Source organism: Pecten maximus, chromosome 2 (genome assembly GCF_902652985.1).
Source record: "Pecten maximus chromosome 2, xPecMax1.1, whole genome shotgun sequence".
Classification (NCBI taxonomy): domain Eukaryota; kingdom Metazoa; phylum Mollusca; class Bivalvia; order Pectinida; family Pectinidae; genus Pecten; species Pecten maximus.
In genome coordinates, this window is record NC_047016.1 from 14,106,120 (window position 1) to 14,120,350 (window position 14,231).

General features: G+C 33.5%; 2 long non-coding RNA genes across 4 annotated transcripts; both read right to left on the bottom strand.

The window, feature by feature from the left end:
* Nucleotides 1-302: 302 nt before the first annotated feature.
* On the bottom strand, nucleotides 303-6,262 carry LOC117318465. Of its 3 annotated transcripts, XR_004530374.1 has the most exons (7): nucleotides 6,151-6,247; nucleotides 5,532-5,683; nucleotides 4,932-5,102; nucleotides 3,362-3,430; nucleotides 1,661-2,710; nucleotides 1,042-1,193; nucleotides 303-365 (listed from the first exon to the last, which is right to left on the bottom strand). It is a non-coding gene; the product is annotated as an uncharacterized LOC117318465 (long non-coding RNA). The 3 variants fall into 3 exon arrangements; XR_004530373.1 differs by having other exon boundaries at nucleotides 5,532-6,253; XR_004530376.1 differs by lacking the exons at nucleotides 303-365; nucleotides 1,042-1,193 and having other exon boundaries at nucleotides 2,404-2,710; nucleotides 5,532-6,262.
* Nucleotides 6,263-6,359: 97 nt separating this feature from the next.
* LOC117318480 lies at nucleotides 6,360-9,947 on the bottom strand. Its single transcript, XR_004530377.1, has 3 exons — nucleotides 9,830-9,947; nucleotides 7,850-7,918; nucleotides 6,360-7,198 (listed from the first exon to the last, which is right to left on the bottom strand). It is a non-coding gene; the product is annotated as an uncharacterized LOC117318480 (long non-coding RNA).
* Between the last annotated feature and the right edge of the window lie 4,284 nt (nucleotides 9,948-14,231).

The window sequence follows — 14,231 nt, forward strand, 5'->3', positions numbered from 1 at the left end:
TGATTTGTCCAGATTGGCAACTGACGCAGTGATAATTGTTGGCAACGGTTATGTTCTTTAGGGCGATTTATCGATTTGCGGGGCCGCTGGAAGACGTCCCATGATAGTTTCTACCGAACTACTTTTGATTCCGTCGTGCCAGTAATACTAATTTGTATTAAAACAGACGAAAAGACAACAGCAATATACGTCTGTGTAAGCAAAACCGTTTCACTCAAAATTGATAAAACGAGGACTAAATCAATATGAACAAAATAAAGATTTGGCACGCGGCCATTGAAAAGTACCATTGAAACCAGACAAAGTGCTGCGGAAAGAGTGACGTCCTTGGCCTGGTCGACGACACGTGCTGAGTAAATGTTTCCCTGAATATAAAAGCTAGCTGTCATTAAACATTTAAGCTTTTCATGGGTAAATAGATAAATATACCGAAAAACAATGTTCTGTAACAAATCGACAAGGAAACAGAAACCATAATTTGTAGAAGACGGAAACAAATGATATCTAAACATCAATAAATCGATTGTTTAGAGGAACAAGGACGTATCTCCAACATGGCGTGCTTAGAAGTAAAGGGACGTATCTCAAATTTATCAATTTTTAGATTTTGATAAATTACAATTCCGACTGCGCTTTTCTTATAGAATATGTTCTTTATATCTATTGAAATTGTCTAATTCTTTTACATCACACAGTATTTTAACAGAATTAGACCATTTCAATTGATATAATGTACAAATTCTATCAGAAAATCTCACTCGTAGTTATGATTTTTTTAAATCTAAAAATTGATAAATTTGAGATACGTCCCTTTACTTCTAAGCACTCCATGTTGGAGATACGTCCTTGTTCTTATAAACAATCGAAATATTAACCGGCTTTTCCATCACCTAGATCTGTTTAGATTGATCAAAAACATCTATATCAAACAAAAGGGTATCAATGATATTCTTCTGAAATGGTTGAAAGCCGTTGATTTTGAATTAGACATCACTCGTCGCCACTGCTGTTGATATGCAGCTTCTATAAAGCGTATGTTACCTTCAATCTGATTGGCTGGAATTCCGATAGTAAAATGTGACGCTAATCAGATAGCCTTTCTAATTGAAACAAGGATTTTTCACTGAGCTGACCACCGGGTGATAAGTGTAGCGTAGTGCAATGAAACCGTGTCTATCCGACGAGTCTTGAAACTAAAATAAACGACATATTCAAAAGCTTATCAATCTGTCAGCTTGTGCGTAGTCAAAATAAAATAACCCCGAATCCTCAGCTGGAGACAGCACACCAAAAATGGTTTACCCTAAGAAAGAGTGGGCGGCTGTTTATGGTAGACGTAAACGATATCACATACATTACAGGTTTATATAACAGTCATCACTGCCCTGTAACATGCCTCCTGTGATATCAAATTTCCACACCAACATAATTATGGCTTTTTCAATATTCATATTTGCGTTGTCACCTTTAACTTTGAGAAAAGAAAACGCATTATTTCGACGTTATGCGTAATGATGATAATTCAGACGATGCTTGGTGAAATGCTGCCTGGTTATAACTTTTATCAAGTACGCATTACGCATTACGTCGAAATTTCACGCGACTTTTTTCAAAGTAGATGAGTCCTAAAAAACCTACATGCAAAATTGTTAATTGTTACCATGGCAATCTAAGCGCGAGCACGTGCACTTTCCAACAGGAGGCTGAAATCTGCATTGCATCTCTCCTCGATGAGATATGTGTCGGATTAAAAAAAAACATTTGATTTTATAAAATGTCAAACTGAATATAAATTAGATAATTTAACCTCCATTACGAAGCATACAAATTGCTTCCAGTCCTTTTAAGAAATAAAAACACAGTGCTTGTTTTGAACATTTTAAGAAAATATAACTAAAAGTTTGACCATAATAACTTAACATAGTAAACAATCAATATTAAATATACATAATGCTGAATATTTACAGACGTAATCTCATTAACGACATTTTCCCTGTCAAATCTCAATTTAGCCATTACAAATATAGCATCTTTTGAATTTCCATTTCAAATGATATTTTATGAAACGAGTCTTTTTATTATTTTCATTCGTTTATCTTTGCGAGCCTTTGCGAGGAAAATGTAAACTTCGAGACGAGATTCATCATATGTTATATGAAATGAAGACATTTAAGATAAGTAAAATCGGACACATCCGATGATAAATGATCGGACTGATTCATTGGATAACAGCGCTATCCAATTAACCCTCATCATGTCATACTTGTGGTCATACTTACAGCAGAACAGGAAATTCAATGGAAATCGTAAGTTTCGTGACAATGATGAAATGATTGCGAGCACAACATAAATATATAATGGTATCATACATAAGTTAAAAAGTAATTAATGAAGGTTGTTTTGATCACAATGTGCAATGATGTTAACTGGTTTTAAGCATAGTGCTGTTATTCTGGGCTCGATTGTTCAAAACTATCGTTAAGCTAACGAAGCCTTAACGATATTTTTGAACTCCGGGCCCGTAAGTGGAATGATCGGATTGGAAGTAATCCATCTACACAAGCTGGGAACCGCAAACTCCCTTTTCATGATTACATCATTTTCCACGACGTGCTGATCTGCTGTTTTAAGTATATGCCTGATACGCCAGTACACCAATGCACACAAGCAACACCAAGGCCAAGAAGCAGTCTAGAGGACCACCGAAGGGCTGTAAACATATCAACAATCATAAGATACAATGTATATGGAACGTAAAGCAATCTGTATATGAATTTTGGAAGTATATGAAATCACATGTATACCAATTATCTTATGTCTAGACTTGTTGTGCATGACTGTAGCAGTATTCCAATTATGTGTCTAGAAAACAGAAACAAGTATTTAGCTTAGGATTATCGGAGAGGAGATCAACAATATACACCTGTTAAATGTTACTATGTATGGGAGTTGTCCAAGCCAAGCTAACAGGGACTCGGATATGCTTTATATAATACATGTACACGTCTGACACGTATAGACTATAGGACCACAGACAAGGTTCCTGTGTGGGTCATGAGCTACAATACCAATACAAGAGACAAGACGGTCCCATTACACCAGCGCAGTTTTAATGTACAAACACGAAATAGTAATTATAATATAACCTACATGTAAACACAGCGAATCAAAAAGAAAACAACAAAGAACTAAGAATCAGACTGACTCAAAATTGATGAAATTAACATTGCATATAATTATAGTTTGCCATTCAAATTTATCAAATTACCCTTGTTAATCAAACGTGATATATAAATTAATCAGATGAGAATTGTTTATCAAATTTGTGACCTCATTTGATTTATCAAATGTTTTTACCTACCTGATATATGAAGAGGGTCCCCACCAAAGTAATAAGAGGGGTTAATACGAGAACCTTCCATTGGACCATCTACCAAATAAAGAAATGATAATCAGTAACATCTACAAATAAAGACACGATAATAAGAAAATCTACAAATAAAGAAACGATAATCAGAAACATCGACAAATAAAGAAACGATAATCAGAAACATCTAGAAATAAAGAAATGATTATCAGAAACATCTAGAAATAAAGAAATGATTATCAGAAACATCTAGAAATAAAGAAATGATTATCAGAAACATCTACAAATAAAGAAATGATTATCAGAAACATCGACAAATAAAGAAATGATTATCAGAAACATCGACAAATAAGAAAATCGCTTATCAGTAATCAAATGCATGTTCATGTACAGATATGGAAATAGTAAATTAGTGATCAAAAGCATATAATATATATACAATTGTATTATAGGAACATAATATATACGAAATCAAATAGGCACGTACAGAATTAACATATTTATTTAGAATCATGGAGGTGATTAAATAATGGCAGAATGAAGCATCAAAAGCATGTTTACATTTAGCATTAAATATGAAAGAGTGTCAGCACATATAAGTAGGAGCAGATTATCAGTTCATCAGACTCGTCTTGTTAACAGATGTTAGTATCTTTCAAAATGTTATCCACGTGCAGCTAATGGTGACAATTGTAGAGGTAATTGCATACTTTATACATAGAAAGAAGTGTATACATTACATATTTTAAGTTATAGAATATTAAAATCAATAGAGAACAAAAGAACACATGAAATAAAAGATGACGTAATACGTAAAACAGTTGACTGTTCGATAAGTGGAGCGTATAGCCTGTTTAAAGTATGTGTATAAATAAATGTTGGCCATTTCTGTACAGGAAAGATATGGCCGTTGTTAGTATGATATAGTTAATGACATTCTTCCGTGTGGTTGTGAAGGAGTGCAATTATATAACTTCATGCCGTATTTAAAACCAGCGTAATTAAAACAAAATGTAATAGCTGATTCGTCATAGTATTAAACAGTTTGGTATAACATTTTTATCTTAAGATCCTTACTTTGACAATGGTAGCTCTGTAAGAAATGGAGGTTATGGTTATGGATACTTCTTTCAGTTAAGAAAATATACACTCGACTCAGCTGTTGTCCTGAATATGTGTGTATAGATAGGTAAGACTTTATAACTAACAAAAGCAGTTTTCAATCATATCAAATGACAGAGAAAGGAAATGAAGTAGCTCATCATCTTATGACACTATCTAGTTAGTAATCACATTGATTTAATCTGTGCGCACATTGTTGATACCTGTATAGCACATAACGCCAGTATTCATGGTTGAAACTTTGTCTTAATATAGATGTAGGCATGACATCAGACAGAAACAATCTCGATTACCATACAAGACAACTACAACTGCCTATATTTGTTCCTTTATACATATCACACTATTATGTGCATAAGCATTAAAAACGGATGAAGGTTAAAGTATCGAATACGTTACATAATATTATACTTTTACTACGGTTAAGGAATGAAGTACTTACTTCTGGTACGTGAAGTATGTCCGACCTGCAGCAGGTCCCTATTGATTTCTGTAGTAAACCTATATTACTTCATGATAGTACCCCACTGATATGATGACACACACGACAAAGTGCTGCGGAAAGAGTGACGTCCTTGGCCTGGTCGACGACACGTGCTGAGTAAATGTTTCCCTGAATATAAAAGCTAGCTGTCATTAAACATTTAAGCTTTTCATGGGTAAATAGATAAATATACCGAAAAACAATGTTCTGTAACAAATCGACAAGGAAACAGAAACTACAATTTGTAGAAGACGGAAACAAATGATATCTAAACATCAATAAATCGATTGTTTAGAGGAACAAGGACGTATCTCCAACATGACGTCCCTTTACTTCTAAGCACTCCATGTTGGAGATACGTCCTTGTTCTTCTAAACAATCGAAATATTAACCGGCTTTTCCATCACCTAGATCTGTTTAGATTGATCAAAAACATCTATATCAAACAAAAGGGTATCAATGATATTCTTCTGAAATGGTTGAAAGCCGTTGATTTTGAATTAGACATCACTCGTCGCCACTGCTGTTGATATGCAGCTTCTATAAAGCGTATGTTACCTTCAATCTGATTGGCTGGAATTCCGATAGTAAAATGTGACGCTAATCAGATAGCCTTTCTAATTGAAACAAGGATTTTTCACTGAGCTGACCACCGGGTGATAAGTGTAGCGTAGTGCAATGAAACCGTGTCTATCCGACGAGTCTTGAAACTAAAATAAACGACATATTCAAAAGCTTATCAATCTGTCAGCTTGTGCGTAGTCAAAATAAAATAACCCCGAATCCTCAGCTGGAGACAGCACACCAAAAATGGTTTACCCTAAGTAAGAGTGGGCGGCTGTTTATGGTAGACGTAAACGATATCACATACATTACAGGTTTATATAACAGTCATCACTGCCGTGTAACATGCCTCCTGTGATATCAAATTTCCACACCAACATAATTATGGCTTTTTCAATATTCATATTTGCGTTGTCACCTTTAACTTTGAGAAAAGAAAACGCGTTATTTCGACGTTATGCGTAATGATGATAATTCAGACGATGCTTGGTGAAATGCTGCCTGGTTATAACTTTTATCAAGTACGCATTACGCATTACGTCGAAATTTCACGCGACTTTTTTCAAAGTAGATGAGTCCTAAAAAACCTACATGCAAAATTGTTAATTGTTACCATGGCAATCTAAGCGCGAGCACGTGCACTTTCCAACAGGAGGCTGAAATCTGCATTGCATCTCTCCTCGATGAGATATGTGTCGGATTAAAAAAAACATTTGATTTTATAAAATGTCAAACTGAATATAAATTAGATCATTTAACCTCCATTACGAAGCATACAAATTGCTTCCAGTCCTTTTAAGAAATAAAAACACAGTGCTTGTTTTGAACATTTTAGGAAAATATAACAAAAGTTTGACCATAATAACTTAACATAGTAAACAATCAATATTAAATATACATAATGCTGAATATTTACAGACGTAATCTCATTAACGACATTTTCCCTGTCAAGTCTCAATTTAACCATTACAAATATAGCATCTTTTGAATTTCCATTTCAAAAGATATTTTATGAAACGAGTCTTTTTATTATTTTCATTCGTTTATCTTTGCGAGCCTTTGCGAGGAAAATGTAAACTTCGAGACGAGATTCATCATATGTTATATGAAATGAAGACATTTAAGATAAGTAAAATCGGACACATCCGATGATAAATGATCGGACTGATTCATTGGATAACAGCGCTATCCAATTAACCCTCATCATGTCATACTTGTGGTCATACTTACAACAGAACAGGAAATTCAATGGAAATCGTAAGTTTCGTGACAATGATGAAATGATTGCGAGCACAACATAAATATATAATGGTATCATACATAAGTTAAAAAGTAATTAATGAAGGTTGTTTTGATCACAATGTGCAATGATGTTAACTGGTTTTAAGCATAGTGCTGTTATTCTGGGCTCGATTGTTCAAAACTATCGTTAAGCTAACGAAGCCTTAACGATATGTTTGAACTCCGGGCCCGTAAGTGGAATGATCGGATTGGAAGTAATCCATCTACACAAGCTGGGAACCGCAAACTCCCTTTTCATGATTACATCATTTTCCACGACGTGCTGATCTGCTGTTTTAAGTATATGCCCGATACACCAGTACACCAATGCACACAAGCAACACCAAGGCCAAGAACCAGTCTAGAGGACCATCGAAGGGCTGTAAACATATCAGCAATCATAAGATACAATGTATATGGAACGTAAAGCAATCTGTATATGAATTTTGGAAGTATATGAAATCACATGTATACCAATTATCTTATGTCTAGACTTGTTGTGCATGACTGTAGCAGTATTCCAATTATGTGTCTAGAAAACAGAAACAAGTATTTAGCTTAGGATTATCGGAGAGGAGATCAACAATATACACCTGTTAAATGTTACTATGTATGGGAGTTGTCCAAGCCAAGCTAACAGGGACTCGGATATGCTTTATATAATACATGTACACGTCTGACACGTATAGACTATAGGACCACAGACAAGGTTCCTTTGTGGGTCATGAGCTACAATACCAATACAAGAGACAAGACGGTCCCATTACACCAGCGCAGTTTTAATGTACAAACACGAAGTAGTAATTATAATATAACCTACATGTAAACACAGCGAATCAAAAAGAAAACAACAAAGAACTAAGAATCAGACTGACTCAAAATTGATGAAATTAACATTGCATATAATTATAGTTTGCCATTCAAATTTATCAAATTACCCTTGTTAATCAAACGTGGTATATAAATTAATCAGATGAGAATTGTTTATCACATTTGTGACCTCATTTGATTTATCAAATGTTTTTACCTACCTGATATATGAAGAGGTTCCCCACCAAAAAAATAAGAGGGTTTAATACGAGAACTTCCCATTGGACCATCTACCAAATAAAGAAATGGTGATCAGAAACATCAACAAATAAAGAAACGATAATCAGAAACATTTACAAATAAAGAAACGATAATCAGAAACATCTACAAATAAAGAAATGATTATCAGAAACATCTACAAATAAAGAAATGATTATCAGAAACATCGACAAATAAAGAAATGATTATCAGAAACATCGACAAATAAAGAAATGATTATCAGAAACATCTACAAATAAAGAAATGATTATCAGAAACATCTACAAATAAAGAAATGATTATCAGAAACATCGACAAATAAAGAAATGATTATCAGAAACATCTACAAATAAAGAAATGATTATCAGAAACATCGACAAATAAAGAAATGATTATCAGAAACATCGACAAATAAAGAAATGATTATCAGAAACATCTACAAATAAAGAAATGATTATCAGAAACATCGACAAATAAAGAAATGATTATCAGAAACATCTACAAATAAAGAAATGATTATCAGAAACATCGACAAATAAAGAAATGATTATCAGAAACATCGACAAATAAAGAAATGATTATCAGAAACATCTACAAATAAAGAAATGATTATCAGAAACATCTACAAATAAAGAAATGATTATCAGAAACATCTACAAATAAAGAAATGATTATCAGAAACATCGACAAATAAAGAAATGATTATCAGAAACATCGACAAATAAGAAAATCGCTTATCAGTAATCAAATGCATGTTCATGTACAGATATGGAAATAGTAAATTAGTGATCAAAAGCATATACAGTAATATATATACAATTGTATTATAGGAACATAATATACAAGAAATCAAGTAGGCACGTACAGAATTAACATATTTATTTAGAATCATGGAGATGAATAAATAATGGCAGAATGAAGCATCAAAAGCATGTATACATTTAGAATTAAATATGAGAGTGTCAGCACATATAAGTAGGAGCAGATTATCAGTTCATCAGACTCGTCTTGTTAACGGATGTTAGTATCTTTCAAAATGTTATCCACGTGCAGCGAATGGTGACAATTGAAGAGGTAATTGCATACTTTATACATAGAAAGAAGTGTATACATTACATATTTTAAGCTATAGCATATTAAAATCAATAGAGAACAAAAGAACACATGAAATAAAAGATGACGTAATACGTAAAACAGTTGACTGTTCGATTAGTGGAGCGTATAGCCTGTTTAAAGTATGTGTATAAATAAATGTTGGTCTTTTCTGTACAGGAAAGATATGGCCGTTGTTAGTATGATATAGTTAATGACATTCTTCCGTGTGGTTGTGAAGGAGTACAATTATATAACTCCATGTCGTATTAAAACCAGCGTAATAAAAACAAAATGTAATAGCTGATTCGTCATAGTATTAAACAGTTTGGTATAACATTTTTATATTAAGATCCTTACTTTGACAATGATAGCTCGGTAAGAAATAGAGTTCGTGGTTATGAATACTTCTTTCAGTTAAGAAAATATACACTCGACTCAGCTGTTGCCCTGAATATGTGTGTATAGATAGGTAAGACTTTATAACTAACAAAAGCAGTTTTCAATCATATCAAATGACAGAGAAAGGAAATGCTATGCGTAGCTCGTCATCTATTGACACCATATAGTAAGTAATCTAAATGATTTAATCTTTGTGCACATTGTTGTTACCTGTATAGCACATAACGTCAGTATTCATGGTTGAAACTTTGTCTTAATATAGGTGTAGGCATGACATCAGACAGAAACAATCTCGATTACCATACAAGACAACTACAGCTGCCTATATTTGTTCCTATATACATATCACACTATTATGTACATTAGCATTAAAAACGGATGAAGGTTAAAGTATCGAATACGTTACAGAATATTATACTTTTACTACGGTTAAGGAATGAAGTACTTACTTCTGGTACGTGAAGTATGTCCGACCTGCAGCAGGGCCCTATTGATTTCTGTAGTAAACCTATATTACTTCATGATAGTACCCCACTGATATGATGACACACACGACTGATTCATAACATACGGGCAAGACTGGTTTATATGTATTACATATCTACTAATTATAACATACGGGCCAGACTGGTTTATATGTAATACATATATACTAATTATAACATACGGGCCAGACTGGTTTATATGTATTACATATCTACTAATTATAACATACGGACCAGACTGGTTTATATGTATTACATATCTACTAATTATAACATACGGACAAGACTGGTTTATATGTATTACATATCTACTAATTATAACATACGGACCAGACTGGTTTATATGTATTACATATCTACTAATTATAAAATACGGACCAGACTGGTTTATATGTAATACATATCTACTAATTATAACATACGGACCAGACTGGTTTATATGTAATACATTTATACTAATTATAAAATACGGACCAGACTGGTTTATATGTATTACATATCTACTAATTATGACATACGGGCCAGACTGGTTTATATGTAATACATATCTACTAATTATAACATACGGGCCAGACTGGTTTATATGTAATACATTTATACTAATTATAAAATACGGACCAGACTGGTTTATATGTAATACATTTATACTAATTATAAAATACGGGTCAGACTGGTTTATATGTATTACATATCTACTAATTATAACATACGGGCCAGACTGGTTTATATGTAATACATATCTACTAATTATAACATACGGGCCAGACTGGTTTATATGTAATACATATCTACTAATTATAAGATACGGGCCAGACTGGTTTATATGTAATACATATCTACTAATTATAAAATACGGGTCAGACTGGTTTATATGTAATACATATCTACTAATTATAACATACGGGCCAGACTGGTTTATATGTATTACATATCTACTAATTATAACATACGGGCCAGACTGGTTTATATGTAATACATTTATACTAATTATAAAATACGGACCAGACTGGTTTATATGTAATACATTTATACTAATTATAAAATACGGGTCAGACTGGTTTATATGTATTACATATCTACTAATTATAACATACGGGCCAGACTGGTTTATATGTAATACATATCTACTAATTATAACATACGGGCCAGACTGGTTTATATGTATTACATATCTACTAATTATAACATACGGGCCAGACTGGTTTATATGTAATACATTTATACTAATTATAAAATACGGACCAGACTGGTTTATATGTAATACATATCTACTAATTATAACATACGGGCAAGACTGGTTTATATGTATTACATATCTACTAATTATAACATACGGGCCAGACTGGTTTATATGTAATACATTTATACTAATTATAAAATACGGACCAGACTGGTTTATATGTAATACATTTATACTAATTATAAAATACGGACCAGACTGGTTTATATGTAATACATATCTACTAATTATAACATATGGGTCAGACTGGTTTATATGTATTACATATCTACTAATTATAACATACGGGCCAGACTGGTTTATATGTAATACATATGTACTAATTATAACTTGAAGATTCAGTATTGTGCTTGAATTTCTCATAATTGAAAAAACCGTAATTGTAATGCAAAATCGATAAAACAAGACAAACGTTAACAAAATATACATTTAGATGGAGACACCTGAAAAAAACCGGACCAGTATTCATGAGACCATTCTCAAGCATGAAATCTGTGTTCAACCCAACTTCTTTTACACTCGCTTAGATAATCAAAAAAAAAATCCGAAATTCCTTCAAGCCGTTGAAAAACGACGAATTCAGACATCAGATTTATCTCTAAAAGTTTTTAAACCTGGGCACAAGGTGTGCTTTTGAGTACGAGTACAATGTCATGAACACTGGTCGCGGTGTTCCGGTAGAATAAGAACTAGATTGGTGACGACGGAACCTCAGGCATCAAACAGGCATCAAACAGGTCTTACTTCAAATCGCATAAGGAAATAATATATTTCTAAATGATACCCTAAACTTTCCAATTGTCTTCATCAATCTGTGTCTCTCAAATCCTTGTGCTATTTGTCCGTCAGGAGTCGACATCTGTCACGGAAATCGCGAAAATGGGAACAATCCCTCCGATATAAAATAAACTGTGACAAACCAGGTAAACACTATAGGTACGGGAAGCAGTGGTGTTGCTGTCTAGAAATGAAAATTAACAGCTGGTAAATTGAAGTCGTCATGCTAAACTTACAGCATATTTGAAGCTGTCCCTGTTGGCTACGCTGATCTGCGTGGTCTGAGCGGATGGAAGAGTATGACGAGTATGTAGTGTTCTTGGTTTCAAATTATTGACATGGTCCATTAAGTTATCACTATCTAAAGATACCACCTAGTCAATATACCTAAAGGTGAAATCACACGAATTAAGTTATCGCTATCTAAAGATACCACCTAGTCAATATACCTAAAGGTGAAATCAAACGAATTAAGTTATCACTATCTAAAGATACCACCTAGTCAATATACCTAAAGGTGAAATCACACGAATTAAGTTATCACTATCTAAAGATACCACCTAGTCAATATACCTAAAGGTGAAATCAAACGACTTTGGGAGGTCTCGGTTACCTGTTCTAATACACACTCCTATCAATATCCAAATCTCGAAGCAGACATTGGAATGTTTGTAATAAATGTGAAGTTCTGCAGCGTCTGCTAAGTTGACCCGAGTTCGATGTACATCCGGCTTCTTCGATGCCGCAAATGGGCCTGACGATAGCTGCCGCACTTTAATACACTGGAGGCAGTTATCGTCAGTTTTACATAATCGAAATAAATAACCCAGTCTTATAAAGACCCAATTGTTTGTTCAGAATTTAAGATTTAGTTTTAAAAGATCAATATTTGATTTGTGTCTTCCAAGTTTAATCTGATATTTATAGATACCGTTATTGTATTATCATACGTTACATCGATGCTGAATGTAATGTTCACAATTCCAAAGTGTCTGATGGAAACTCGGGCAGCACGTGCAGAATCCCCAAAAAAATCCCACAATGATATTTGCCCGGAAGACATATTTGTAAACATTTTCAAGGCATTTTTCGTTTATCAATGTGTGTTCTTTAAACGAAGACGTGATGTTTTTATGTTTATTACAAGAAACATTTCAAAACTCATGTAAATATTGACGGTGACGATAACTGCCTCTGTTCGACCGAAAATACAAATAAAGTATACTCCCTCGTTTAAGTGACAAATGATCAATGAGTCATTCTTAACCTGCCGATAATACCCTCCATTGCTTTAGTATATTGATTCTAAGATAAGGAGTCCAATATAAACGAGGTAGATCCACGTCCTTATCACTATCTGGAGTTTTGAAAGATTGTAATACTGAAAAATGATCAGTCGGTATTTTGTCTTTAGAAAGGCCCGAACAATGTGTTGGTAGATTCTTACGCAAGCCTAGTTCTTGATAACAGGAAATATAGTAGTGTTGACAGACGAGGATCAAATTATTAAATGCTGTGTCAGCACACCCACTCAAAAGTCATGTAAATCCTTAAATGTGGTTTTTATATTAGACCAAGAAATACAAACTGATGTTTTAGTTTTATTTTGGATGAAAACACAATCAAAAGGGAGAACTCATTATCACAAACGACATGAAAACACAATCAAAGGGAGAACTCGTTATCGCAAACAACATGAAAACACTATCAAAGGGAGAACTCATTATCATAAACAACATGAAAACACTATCAAAGGGAGAACTCATTATCACAAACAACATGAAAACACTATAAAACGGGGAACTCATTATCACAAACAACATGAAAACACAATCAAAGGGGGAACTCATTATCACAAACAACATGAAAACACTATCAAAGGGAGAACTCATTATCACAAACAACATGAAAACACTATCAAGCGGGGAACTCATTATCATAAACAACATGAAAACACTATCAAAGGGAGAACTCATTATCATAAACAACATGAAAACACTATAAAACGGGGAACTCATTATCACAAACAACATGAAAACACTATCAAAGGGGGAACTCATTATCATAAACAACATGAAAACACAATCAAAGGGGGAACTCATTATCATAAACAACATGAAAACACTATCAAAGGGCGAACTCATTATCACAAACAACATGAAAACACAATCAAAGGGGGAACTCATTATCACAAACAACATGAAAACACTATCAAAGGGAGAACTCATTATCACAAACAACATGAAAACACTATAAAACGGGGAACTCACTATCATAAACAACATGAAAACACAATCAAAGGGAGAACTCATTATCATAAACAACATGAAAACACTATCAAAGGGAGAA